This window comes from Cupressus sempervirens, chromosome 9 (genome assembly GCF_028749045.1).
Source record: "Cupressus sempervirens isolate cs-2001-9-10 chromosome 9, ASM2874904v1, whole genome shotgun sequence".
Classification (NCBI taxonomy): domain Eukaryota; kingdom Viridiplantae; phylum Streptophyta; class Pinopsida; order Cupressales; family Cupressaceae; genus Cupressus; species Cupressus sempervirens.
The window spans coordinates 727977154-727989490 of NC_143126.1; positions in this window are offsets into that span (position 1 = coordinate 727977154).

Genomic DNA, 12337 nt, shown 5'->3' on the forward strand with positions numbered 1-12337 from the left:
AGGGCATTGCCCCTTGTACTATTGCCAAGGTACCTCTAGATGCCTCAATTGATACCTCGATGCTTAGAGGTAGCCACCAGAGGTGTAATTCTTTAGATTGACACTCACACATACAATGTTCATAGGCTTCCCACTATCACTCTTTGAGTGGTGGCGATGGTGGATGGAGGCACGGCTTAATTTCCCCACCCTGTGGTGACATTGGTTGGTCCCTGGCTCCTCCACCTAGCCCTCGATGAGTGGTTTCTGGGAAGTGGCCTGTTCACCTGGATTTGGCTATCTCACCTCCCTAGACTGATCTAATGGATGCTAACCAGGCCCTTGATGCTACTAATGATAGTTGGACTATTCCTAGCTTGCTTGCCAACCCCAAGGATGACTAGGGATTTCATGATCAGGATGAACAACCCCCCTCAGCTAGCATTGCTTTATCTTCTTGAGGGTTGCTTTATATTTTTTTTGATGAATAGTTGTTGATTCCAGCTTCAGTCGAGTGAACTCTCATGAGGTGATCTTGTATCCCCTGACACTTTTTTGTGAATTGTAATCTTAGTATGTTATTTATTAATAGAAATGGACTATTCATCAAAAAAAATGTCAAAATTTGTGAATCTTTACATGGCCTTTTACAAAATTTCAAAACATGGACCATTTTTTATTTATACCATCTTACATCCTTATATATCCTAATTACAATAAACATATTACTCCCTCTTTGACTATACTCTAGTTTACATCTCCCTTCACAAATTATATTTATAATTTTTCCATACTATACTCCCCCTTTGACATCAATGACAAAAGTGAGTTAAATATTATATACAAATAAAAAATTGAAGTCTACCTTCTATTCCTTCATGTTGATGAAGTGTTCAACAATGCAATACAATCAAAAAAGTTATTCTTCAAGATGTTTAGTCCATCATTCCATGCTTCTTTTACTAAATCTAACACTACAAGGAGTGCACACAATCTATAGGATACTAACTTTGTGGCTTGAAAGTATAGATAGCTGAAGTGTACATATAATGACTTTTCTTTCAAAATATATTCAAGCTATATCTTCACTATGTCAATTTTCAAAGATAGATTTTCTCTCAACAAAGAGAACCTCTACAATAGTTTCTCTCTATTGATTTCCAAAATTCTCCTTTCATTATAAATTTTTTTGATCTTTTGCTCCAAGTGAATCACTTGAACATCTACACTCTTTAGTTCACTGATCACATTTCTAAATTCATCTTCTTTTTCCTTTACCTGAGATGTGAAGGTTCTCATATGTTCATGTGCAAGTGCATATTTCTCATATAGCTCCTTTCCTTCATGAATACATTTACTTAACTCTTTAATACAAAGATCTAAGTTAGCTAAGTCTTCTTTCATGTTTTAGCATACCTTTATGAATATGATTACATTATGATCTTCTTGGGCCTCAATTATATATACTTCTACCATAGTCTTAGAGTGACTATTAAATTCTTCCAATAATTTTATTGCTCGCTTTTGTGGATTATCTTCACTAACTTTAATATTGAAAAAATTCTCCATCTTTCCTATCATCTTCTCTGTTGGAAGTCTATTGGGAAAGAAAAATACTTGGGGGTGGGGGGGGTGTAAAGGGGGTGAATAAAGATCTATAAAATTCTTACCCTTTAAAAAAGATATCAAATCAAATAGATTCACCTCTAGTCCATCTCACATTAATATTATAAACCACGTAGACATATACTGAAATGTTGTAACAAATCTAGTTGTTAATCCCATTTGTGAACATGAAAGTAAATAATAAACACATAAGACAAAGATTTGATTACCCAAAAACCCTCTAAGGTAAAGGTAAAGGTAAAACTAGGGTGGGGATGAATCCCATAAATCTTTAGCACTGCAGCAATAAAGTGTGCCTTTTATGGCTACAAATTTTGACCACTTCAGGTGATCTACCTTTTGAGGGATCTACCTTGTCAAGAGATTACAAACTTATTCAATCTCCCTTGATTAAATGATTTAAACCTAACATGAAGTAAGAACTCAATTACAAGATTTACAGAGGCTTGTTAGGACCATCGTGTTAAGAGATTTACCCTTTTTCACTTGCTAGAATGTATCAGTAATTGATCCTTCTATTTGCACTTCATATATTGATAACAGATCTCCTCCTTAGTGTCTTTGATATTATCTCTAATATGATATAACTCTATTCTTCCCTTCACTTCTCTGCTTGATCACTCTACCTGGTTTACCTTCATACTTCACTTCAAGAATCCAACCTTAACATTTCTCTTTCATGCATACAATTAGAGTTTGGATCCATTTATTATAATTTTCTTGTGAAGGTTCTAGATCAAAATCAATGATCCAAATTTTTTTTTCCATTTAACCCTTCCACTATTATGATTAGTTGATCACCATGCATTGGGATTGATACCTTGTAACATAACACATGGTTAGCTCTATATTTGATTCCTTGAATGAAAACATACATCTCCTACTCCTAAAAAATGGGTTACCTTGATGTTTGTGTCATTCCAAATGCATCTATCAAATTTTGTTTTCTCTACACTTGAATACCCTGACACTCAATCTTTATTATTCTGCTATACTAGCACTTGGCTTCTATTTACTTGCATACACTATGTAACTCAGCCTCTATTATGCTCAACATGAACTATATTTGCTTCAACTGGGGTACTCAGCAACCATTGGCTTAGTCAAAAATAACTACTGCTTGGTTCATACATGACATTCACTCAAGACAAATACATTATTTGGCCTTAGTGGGATGGCTTGGTCACAATGACGATTGACCAACTTTAGGAGACTTTGGCAACTCTTGAGAAATAGGCAACATGACTTGGAGATCAACATTTATCAAGAGTTTCAAAGTCTCCTTAATGCCTTTTCTTTTCTCTACCATCTTGCTGGTGACCAAAGTTGATATCTCACTGAACATTTCCATTTTAGGATCTTTTGCAAGTGTTTGTGGTGTAGAGCTCATCATACTAGCAATCAAGGTCTCTAGTGGTGATTTTGAAGAACTGGATGATTTGTTTCTTATGTTCTTAATAGGTGGGACTATATTCAGTTACAAGTATTGATTGCCTTCTTGTTCATCACTCTTCTTTTCTTCCTCTATTATTTTCTGGTCTTCCTCATTCTTCTTATTTGCTTCTTCCTCATATTTCTTCTATTCTTTTGCTTTATCTTTATTTTCTCCTTCTACCTCTCTTTTTTCTTCTTTGTCTTCCTCCTTATCCTCAGAACTAATGCACCCTACCAAATTTCAACACTAAGGATACAATCCTTAAAATGATCTTTTGATGTATTAAAAATTATGCTTGTGTTATCAAGGCTCATTGTATCTTTACCAACTCTAATCTGAGGTGCTAGGGAATTTTTTTTGCCTTCTACATCACTCATAACTATGTCTATCTTTGATTCTACTCTTGCTATAGGAACTTCTTCATACTTTTTCTATGTTTTTACTATTGTTGTATATAGTATAAATAGAATCTGCTTCCCCCATCACTATGACCTCTTCTCCTTTTCTAGGTTCAGTAGAAGACATTATTTTGTCTTCTAAAGTATTATGCACTTCAATATCCTTAAGCTCTACCACAACCTTAATGACTACCTTTTTTTCCCTTATTTACTTCTTCATAATTGCCTCCCATGATCAAGATAACTTTTGTATTATTTCTTAGCAATACCTCAATACTTGTCAATATTTTCTCAAGGTGATCCTCATGCACATTTTCACAAAGTTTTATTATCACTTTTTGTCTTATGGCTTTATCTTCTTTGAATATTCTCTTTTTTCTAGTTTACCAATCTTTGATACAGATATTTAGGTATCTATCCTTGAATATATGATAACTTCTTATTAGACAAGATCATGTGTCTAATAACTATAATTTATGGCTGAAATTTCTCAAAGTTATTATATAAATGATAATACATTTTCAACTGTGCAAATTTTCCACCATTAATAATCATACAATTTAACTTCTCAATCTTGGAATTCCACTCAATTCTATCTTCATGTTTGTTTGTTTCTTTTTCTCTAGGTTTTTGTTGTGGAGCTTCAAGGGTGACAACTTCACCTCTCATTTTCCTTCCTTCATAGGTGGCTATAGAATTTTGTTTCTTTCTTGGCCCTGTAGCCATTTTCTTTATTCTTTTAGTTCAATTTTCTTCTACTAGTTCCTATGTCACTTATACCAACCTCATCGATCTTCTTGTGCCTTTAGAAGTGGATGACTAAAAATTTATAATACTTACATCTTCTTCTTCTTCTCTATGTTGAACAGATAGAGGTGGAACAAACTGTGGTTGCAAAAGTGCAATTGCTACATATGGGGTGGAAGATGCTTTTGCAAACAATTTTTCAAGTGTGACTCCCATAGTTGATGGTGTTGACATTAAGGTCAATTTGTCTATTAGTGAATTAACACTTAGTCAGTTGGTTACATTTCTATCAAGCTCTATAGTCGCTACCGATCTTATTATTCATCTAGTAGTGTTAACCAACTTTTTTAGTTGCTACTGAGCTAAGTAGTGAAAGTGTAGTTCATACTAAGCTTCACAATATCTACCAAGCATCTAAGGAAATTTACAATATATCCCAAGTGTAGAAGAGTTTACCAAGCTATGTAGTAGAAGTGATAAAGATCTTAGTGTTAACCAAGCTCTGTAGTGTTAACCAAGTTCTACAGTGTCTATTGAGCTCGTAGTGTTAATGAAGTGAATGTAGTGTTGACTAATTCATGCAATGTCAACTAATTGATTCAGTATCTATTGAGTTTCTCAATGTTCACCAAGTCACATAGTGCTGATTGAGTTCATGCTACTTGAAGCAATCAGTATGGACTAACCTTCAACTCTAACCAAGTACTAAAGTTTTTCAAAAGTTGACAATGTTTTTCGAATGTCGGAACATCACCGAGTTTTTCTTTTGAACGTAATTTACATCAATGGGTCGACTTTGTGATTATGATAAATTTAGTATTCTAGCTGAAACCAATAAGTAGTTAATTGGATTGATATATATGTAATATATTGTATTTTATCATATCTAAAAGAGAAATCAAGTACAAAAATGTGAAGAAGTATAAGTAGAAGAGTGCAAGTTGAAGAAGGCTACAAGCAGTAGATGGTTCAACAGAGACTTATCTATCACAATTAGGTTATCATTGCAATTCAAGGAATCTCATTCAAAAAATCATAGTTGCATATCAGAGATTAGCCATTGATTCATTCTAACAAAAGCATCAGTCAAATCCTTTAACTAGGTGGACTTAATAGTCTTTTACTAAATCTCCTAATAGAGTGCATACTTTACAGTATGTTTTTAAATCCTTTAAGAAGGTGGATCTCATAGTCCTTATTACTCATAATAGGGCAAATCACTAGAGATGATCAATTGTAAGCCTTAACAAGCTAACTTTATACTACAATACTAAAGCTTGTGGGTATCATCTCTAGCCTAGATTTACTTTCTAATTAAAAGGTTTTTGGGTCACCATATCTTGTGTCAAAGCATTATGAATGTTTTATTTCTTTCATTATTTCATATATGCAACTAGATCATAATAATATATAAAGGATTAAATTGTGAAGTGTGTTAAGATTGTATTGGTTCTTGATTCACCCCTCCCCTCTTAGTAACCTAGCCTACCTTATATCTCCAAAAATTGATATTAGAGAAATTGGTTCTCACATTAGAAGTTTAACAACTTGAGATAAGATCATAGGAAATAGAGGTATACAAGCTAGAAAATATAAAATTTGATGAAAGCCAACTTCACAACTCACCAAGATCACCTACATGCAAATAACCTATTGAAAGAAAATCAAAGAAGGAAGGGTAGAGCTTGGAGAAACTAAATGGATTAAGAGAACAAATATTGCAACAATGAAAAATGTATTGTTGTACAATATGATGTGAAAAGATATGGAATTACAATAGAAGAGCCCAAATATAAAGGCCTCTAGCAAGCTTGTAGAACAAGCTACAAAGTGCTAGAAAGTACTAGGAGATAAGGTTGACAACTAAGCATACATCCACAAGAGGTGGAATATCCTCGATCAAGGTGAAAAGATAAGTATGACTTAGATAAGAACAAACTCTTGTGTTGTCAACAACTCCTAGACTACAACTAATAACTAAATGCATCAACCTAAGTAAACTTAAGTAAAGGCATAAATAATAATTATTTACTCTAACACCTACCCTTAAGTGCAACTTAGGGGAATGCACTTAAGCTTACAACAGCTAAGATGAAATGCAAAATGGGTCTCGACAACAAGGCCATATTATGTACCCATGTACAATGCAAAGAAATGCAACCTCTAAAAATGAGAAAAGAGAGAAAACCACATGGGAAAAACCCTCCCCCAAAAAGAGGTAAGAAAATCTAGTGAAGGACTAAAGAAGCCTCCAACGAGAGGAATGTCCTAGAAAATAGGAACAAGAGAAGATCATGAAGAGCATCACTAAAGCATGAAGAAGCCACAAACTCTATCAGGAAAAAAACTACTGATCTAAAGAACCTCCACAGAAATAGAAGGCACAAACCGAGAGTGTCTATATGGTGGATGATCCATCTCACCAAAATGCATAGGTAGCCAGCCACTATAATTGCCTAGTATATAGGATCAAATACTAAATACATAGCTCACACTATCAAACCATTAAACCAACAAAGCATTAGAAACAAACAAATAACCCCCCCTTAATGCAGACAGGGGGTGAGGTGATAGGCAATTGATAAAGTGGACCAAAACTCCTTTGCAAAAGGAACCAAGAATAGAGAGAGAGAGAGAGAGAGAGAGAGAGAGAGAGAGGTAAAAACACCTATAAAGGCATATGTCATCGAAAAATTCATGGGGCTAATGTCATGGAAGGGACACTAACTTGACAAAGGAAGAGGGCAAAAAAATGGCAACAACTAACCCCCCATGGTGCTTTATAAAATAATGCGAGTACAACTATCTCAAAAGAACATTCATGAACCCAACATGCAAGAGTGACACTTTATCTTAGTGTATTTACATAAAGATACTTACAAATGATATCAACAATGATTAGAAAGAGAAAAAACTTGGTACAAAAGATAGTACAACCCAAAACAAAAGATCCCATGTCATGAAAATGATCCTCAGACCTGGAACACCCAAGATATCCACCATAGAGAAAAAATGCCAAAAACATGATAGAAAGACCATGGGGTAGAATCTAAAGGAAATAATAGGATATCTAAAAAGCAGATAGAACCAACTTTCCATAAATATAATGTTTTTAAAAAATGGAGATGGGATGCACAAGATATGCTTGCCGGAGTGAAAAAAAAAACATCCAACTTTGAATACAAAAATAGACAACAAAACTACATCTAAACCACAAAATACCTACACCAATGTCTCTATCTTAGAACTAGCTTTCTGGTACTTCTTTCGAATCGAAAAAAACCTTTGTATACTCAAGTTATGGCCAAAAATCCATGAGTAGGTCAAAAAGGGACCTAAAGACCTTACATGTGTGCTAATGCAGTGCTGACATTATTTGACGTCAACATTTCATGCCATCAAATTTGATGGTCAAGCGGCCTTCGTGGCAAAAAAATAATGCCACATGGCAGCACAGATACTGACTGGTGACATGGCATGGGCCATGTGGCAGGTGCCAATGTGGTACCCATGCCACATGGCAGGCCTGGATTGGACCAAGTGTGCAGCACACAATGCAAACTAATGGTGGTAGCAAGGGCAACACACTAGTGGAGAAACCCAGTGGAGGTGGTTGGTTGGATGGTAGAAGTGCAGAATAGGCGACGTCATGACAGAGTGGTGGCTAGTTGGAGGCCTACCGAAGGCAACCAAGCCTTGGCATCACTACGGTTGCACTACTAGTGGTGAAAACACCTGAACCAAGTGCAAATTGTGTAGTGGCAAGGTCATGGTGGTGCGACAATGGCTGTTGAGCGGCCTTGCACCAAAAATGTTTTTTTAGCTTTTTGCAAAATTGTCTGTATAGCCTCTCAAACAAATTTTATATGGATCCTAACTGTAACGGGCCTTCTAAACTCAATGGTAGCATTTTTTTAGGCCCAAAGTGCTCCAAAAAAAATTTCTTCCTCCCGATTGAAGAAAAAAATACAAACAAACTAGGGTTTGTGTCTTTGAATCGTGGCTTCAAAAATCCTTCAACTAAGAAGTAGCAAGGAGGCTCTAATACCATGTAGAAGTTGATGAAAGCTAACTTCACAACTCACCAAGATCACCTACATGCAAATAACCTGTTGAAGGGAAACCAAAGAAGGAAGGGTGGAGCTTGGAGAAACTAAACAAACTGAGAGAACAAATATTGCAACAATGAAAAATGTATTGTTGTACAATATGATGTGAAAAGATATGAAATTACAATAGGATTGCTTGAATATAAAGGCCTCTAGGAAGCTTGTAGAATAAGCTAGAAAGTGCTTAAAAGTGCTAGGAGATAAGGTTGACAACTAAGCATATGTCCACAAAAGATGGAATATCCTCAATCAAGGTGAGAGGATAAGTATGACTTAGATAGGAACAAACTCTCATGTTGTCAACAACTCCTAGACTACAATTAATAATTAAATGCATTAACCTAAGTAAACTTAAGTAAAGGTGTAAATAATAATTATTTACTTTAACAAAAAAAGCTATTGAGAATGAAAAGATGGATCTTGAATTAGCTATTGGACAACTCAAAAAAAAAAAAAAAGAGAAACTCTCTCAATCATTACAAAGAAGGAAAGATCTTGTAGCACAAATGGATGACAATTTCTACATTGAAGAAAGAATTGAAGACTTATGCCCAGAAAGAAATTTAGATAAAGCTAATGCAGAAATTGAAGACCTACTTGAGAATAATTCCAATCTTCAAGAAAAATAATTAATGAAAGAGGAATAACACAACCAACCTTAAAGGAGACGCACCTTATTTCATGAAGATTCTAAAGACTTGTCACTAGAGTTTAAACATATAGGTTAAGAACCTTCATTATACATATAACAACACATTTTGATATGCAACTAAAAGTTGACCAAAATTTGAATTTCATATATGAATTGTTTTATTCTTTGCATTTACCTATGCAATCTGTAACCACACTTTCATTGTTAACTTAATTTTTTTTAACTTGAGGTCATAAATATTTGGCATGGGTTAAACAATAAAATCATGAATTTTGGTAGAATTAAATATTTGTGAGGCTACTTTGGATCAAAGAGAGGCATTCAAGTATAGATCACTTGCATAGTAGTTCACCTATAAAATTATACTCATGTAAATGTGATATGGCTTGAACCTTGCATAGAATTCCCCTCCAAAGCCACTATCCATACTACTCTCATTTGACTCTTGGCTAAAATTTAACCCCTCTTGGCATGCATCTAATGATAATATATAATAATACTCTTCTCAATCTATTTTAGTTTTTACTCATGATGCAAATTTATTTCATCTTTGTGGGTTTTATGTGAAGTAATTACAATGGAAGATTGACCAATATAGTATCTTCTCTACATGTTTTTGTGTTGCAATATGGAAGACTTAAGTGGTTGTGGGTAGGCCAAAGCTTCTATTTCAAATTTCCTATTTCTTGAAAGATATTTAGTATATAGTGCTCCATGCCACCATATATTCTAAGGGGCTTCAAACATTTTAGGTAGCTTTCTTTTTTAATTCTTTGTGGTTTATACTACTTAGTGGTATTTTGTCATGTTGGTTTGAATGATGAAAGGGCATGACTATGCTCTGACCTCCTTTCTTTAAGGGACTTTTTAGAGATGTAACATCAGACATGTAGATGATGCCTTATGAACTCAGAGGCAAAAAGGTAACGTGTAATAAGTTTCCATAGAGAGGAGTCTTAGAGGTAAGGAAGATTTTTTGTAAAGGTTTTTTAAAAATTGTTATATCCAAGGCATCTAGGCATCAAATTAATATGGTAAAATGAATGTGGAGGCCAATTTAGCACTAGAGATTTGTGTTGGTGACCAAGTTGGGCTTCTTTTGAAGATTCCATGCTTATTTTGAGAGATTGAAATGTCATTGAAACAAATAGAATGTAGATTTTGAAACAATAGGGGAATAAAGAGAAAAAATAGAGAAGACATAAAACTCAAAATTACACATAATTTTACACAATTTAGTTTTCATTGACCTATCTTACAATACATATTGCCTCCAATATGAGGTCTTTACACAATGGTTGTTATGACATGTTTTTTGTTGGTATCTCTAACCATTGTTGTCTATTAGTGTCAATCACTTAGTCATTTACAAGGTAGAGTCAAATGGTCATTACTATGACTAAGCTACTCTACATAAGGCCGAGTCATATACATAAGATAGTATGTACCGAGCAATTCTATAGAAGTTGAGTAAATATATGGTCATAGAGTAATTCTCTATATATACTTAGCTCATTAGCAATCGAGCAAGTCATCAATGATTGAGTGAATTCTAGGTATTTAAGTATCAAGTGATATAGCATGTGTCAAGCATAATATATGTCAAGTATCATAAACAATGAAGATTGAGCAAGGCAGAGTTTACATAAAAGTCAAGAATGTAACAACATTTTAGGCAAAACAATTATCAGACCAACTTGGAAGGTTTATTTAAGTTTTAAAGAGGTTGTTATAGAATAATTACATGATGTGGATCACGTATCCCTATGTGTATGTTCAATGATTAGGATGAAGAGGAAAAACATGGAACCATCTAGAAAAATATTTATGGAAATATTTAAATAGTGATGAACTTAACCTAGATCATATGGTCAAAGAAGAGAAGACTATATGTGCGAACATGGAGCATTATACAATGAAGGATTGAGAAGATCAGAAGGCATTCAAGAGGTTTGTTATCATCTAACAAAGCTAGTGACCTATTCATAAGAAATGAAGTGAAAGAGAAAGACAAGTGTTATCATATCAAAGGAGAAAGGGTCAGTTAGTAAAAAGAATACTTGAAATCAGCTTGTAGAGAAAACCAAGAGTCGGGTACTGAATCAATTTAACATACTTGAATTAGGTATTGGAAATCTAATTAAAAAGGCTTACTGTCAAAGAGGGAGATTGTTGTTAAAAGAATGTTTTCAATCATTATTTTTTCATTGATGTCAAACTTGCTATCTGTAAGAATGACAATTGCTTACAAGATCCAAGTACTATCACTTAGTTGATTGATGAAGAGGATTTGATCAATAAGATGTAACAAGAGAACCTTAGGGAAAGGATGAGTTATGATATTGTAATGAAGTGCAAGGATCAACTATGACAATGGTTAAATGATGTATTGGTAACATATTCAAAGATATAGAGGTTGACCACACTTAGAAATATTAGAAGTATAAGTTGTAATAAGGTTAACTGCAAAGCTTAAACTAAGTTCATCAATGGGTGCTAAGCAAGCTAGTTGAAGCCTAGAAAATTCTCAGTTGGAAATGAGCAAATGAAAAATCTAGTGTGTTCCAAGTGAACTTTAGGTGTTGAGTGAAGCTCAAGTGCCAAGAAAAGTAACAGGTGTCGAGCATCAAAAAATCTTAGTTGGTGCCGAGTGAACTTCAGGTGTCAAGCATCAATAAAACATAGATGATGTCGAGTAACACAGTATGTGCCAAGCATTAGAATTTCAATAGTGCCAAGTTGTTGCATTATTAAAAATGACAACGATTCGCCGAATTTGAGCCAAAAAAGTTGTCACCTTGAATTTTGTGAACCAGTTCGAGGATAAAGATGATGAGCTGGTGGCACAAAATTTATGTAAACTATTTTTGAGTGAATTCAAAAAAATTCTTCATGATGTTTCTAGAAGAAACAAAATATGGGTTAGATTCAATGAATACTACCTAATCCATATGAATTGAAATTAAAGGAGGGAAGAATCAAGTAAGAAAAGAAGTTCCAGACTTCTATTTAAGGAGTCATAGATCAAGAACCAAGAGCTGCTAAAGTGCCAAATTGCAAAGTGGTTAGAAGGGTGTCAAGGAAAAGACATCTAGGAGAAGGAAGAACAGAGCACAAAGACTTTGCTTCAACAAGTGATTAGAGAGAGATGATTGCACTGGTACATTGAGAATGAAGACTCAACAAGACTAAGCTTGGAAGGAGGGCAAGTGGTCAAGAGGTACAGAGACTGAAAGCTAGGCAATGATATGAGTTGAGAAGTGATCTGAGATCTGCAAGTTGATTTATATTCTATAATCAGGTCTAAACCCCTTATTGTTACTCTCTAGCTCAATTGTATCAATTAGGGTAGAAGAAAAATCCTATGGACTTAGGTTGGTCTAATAGCCAT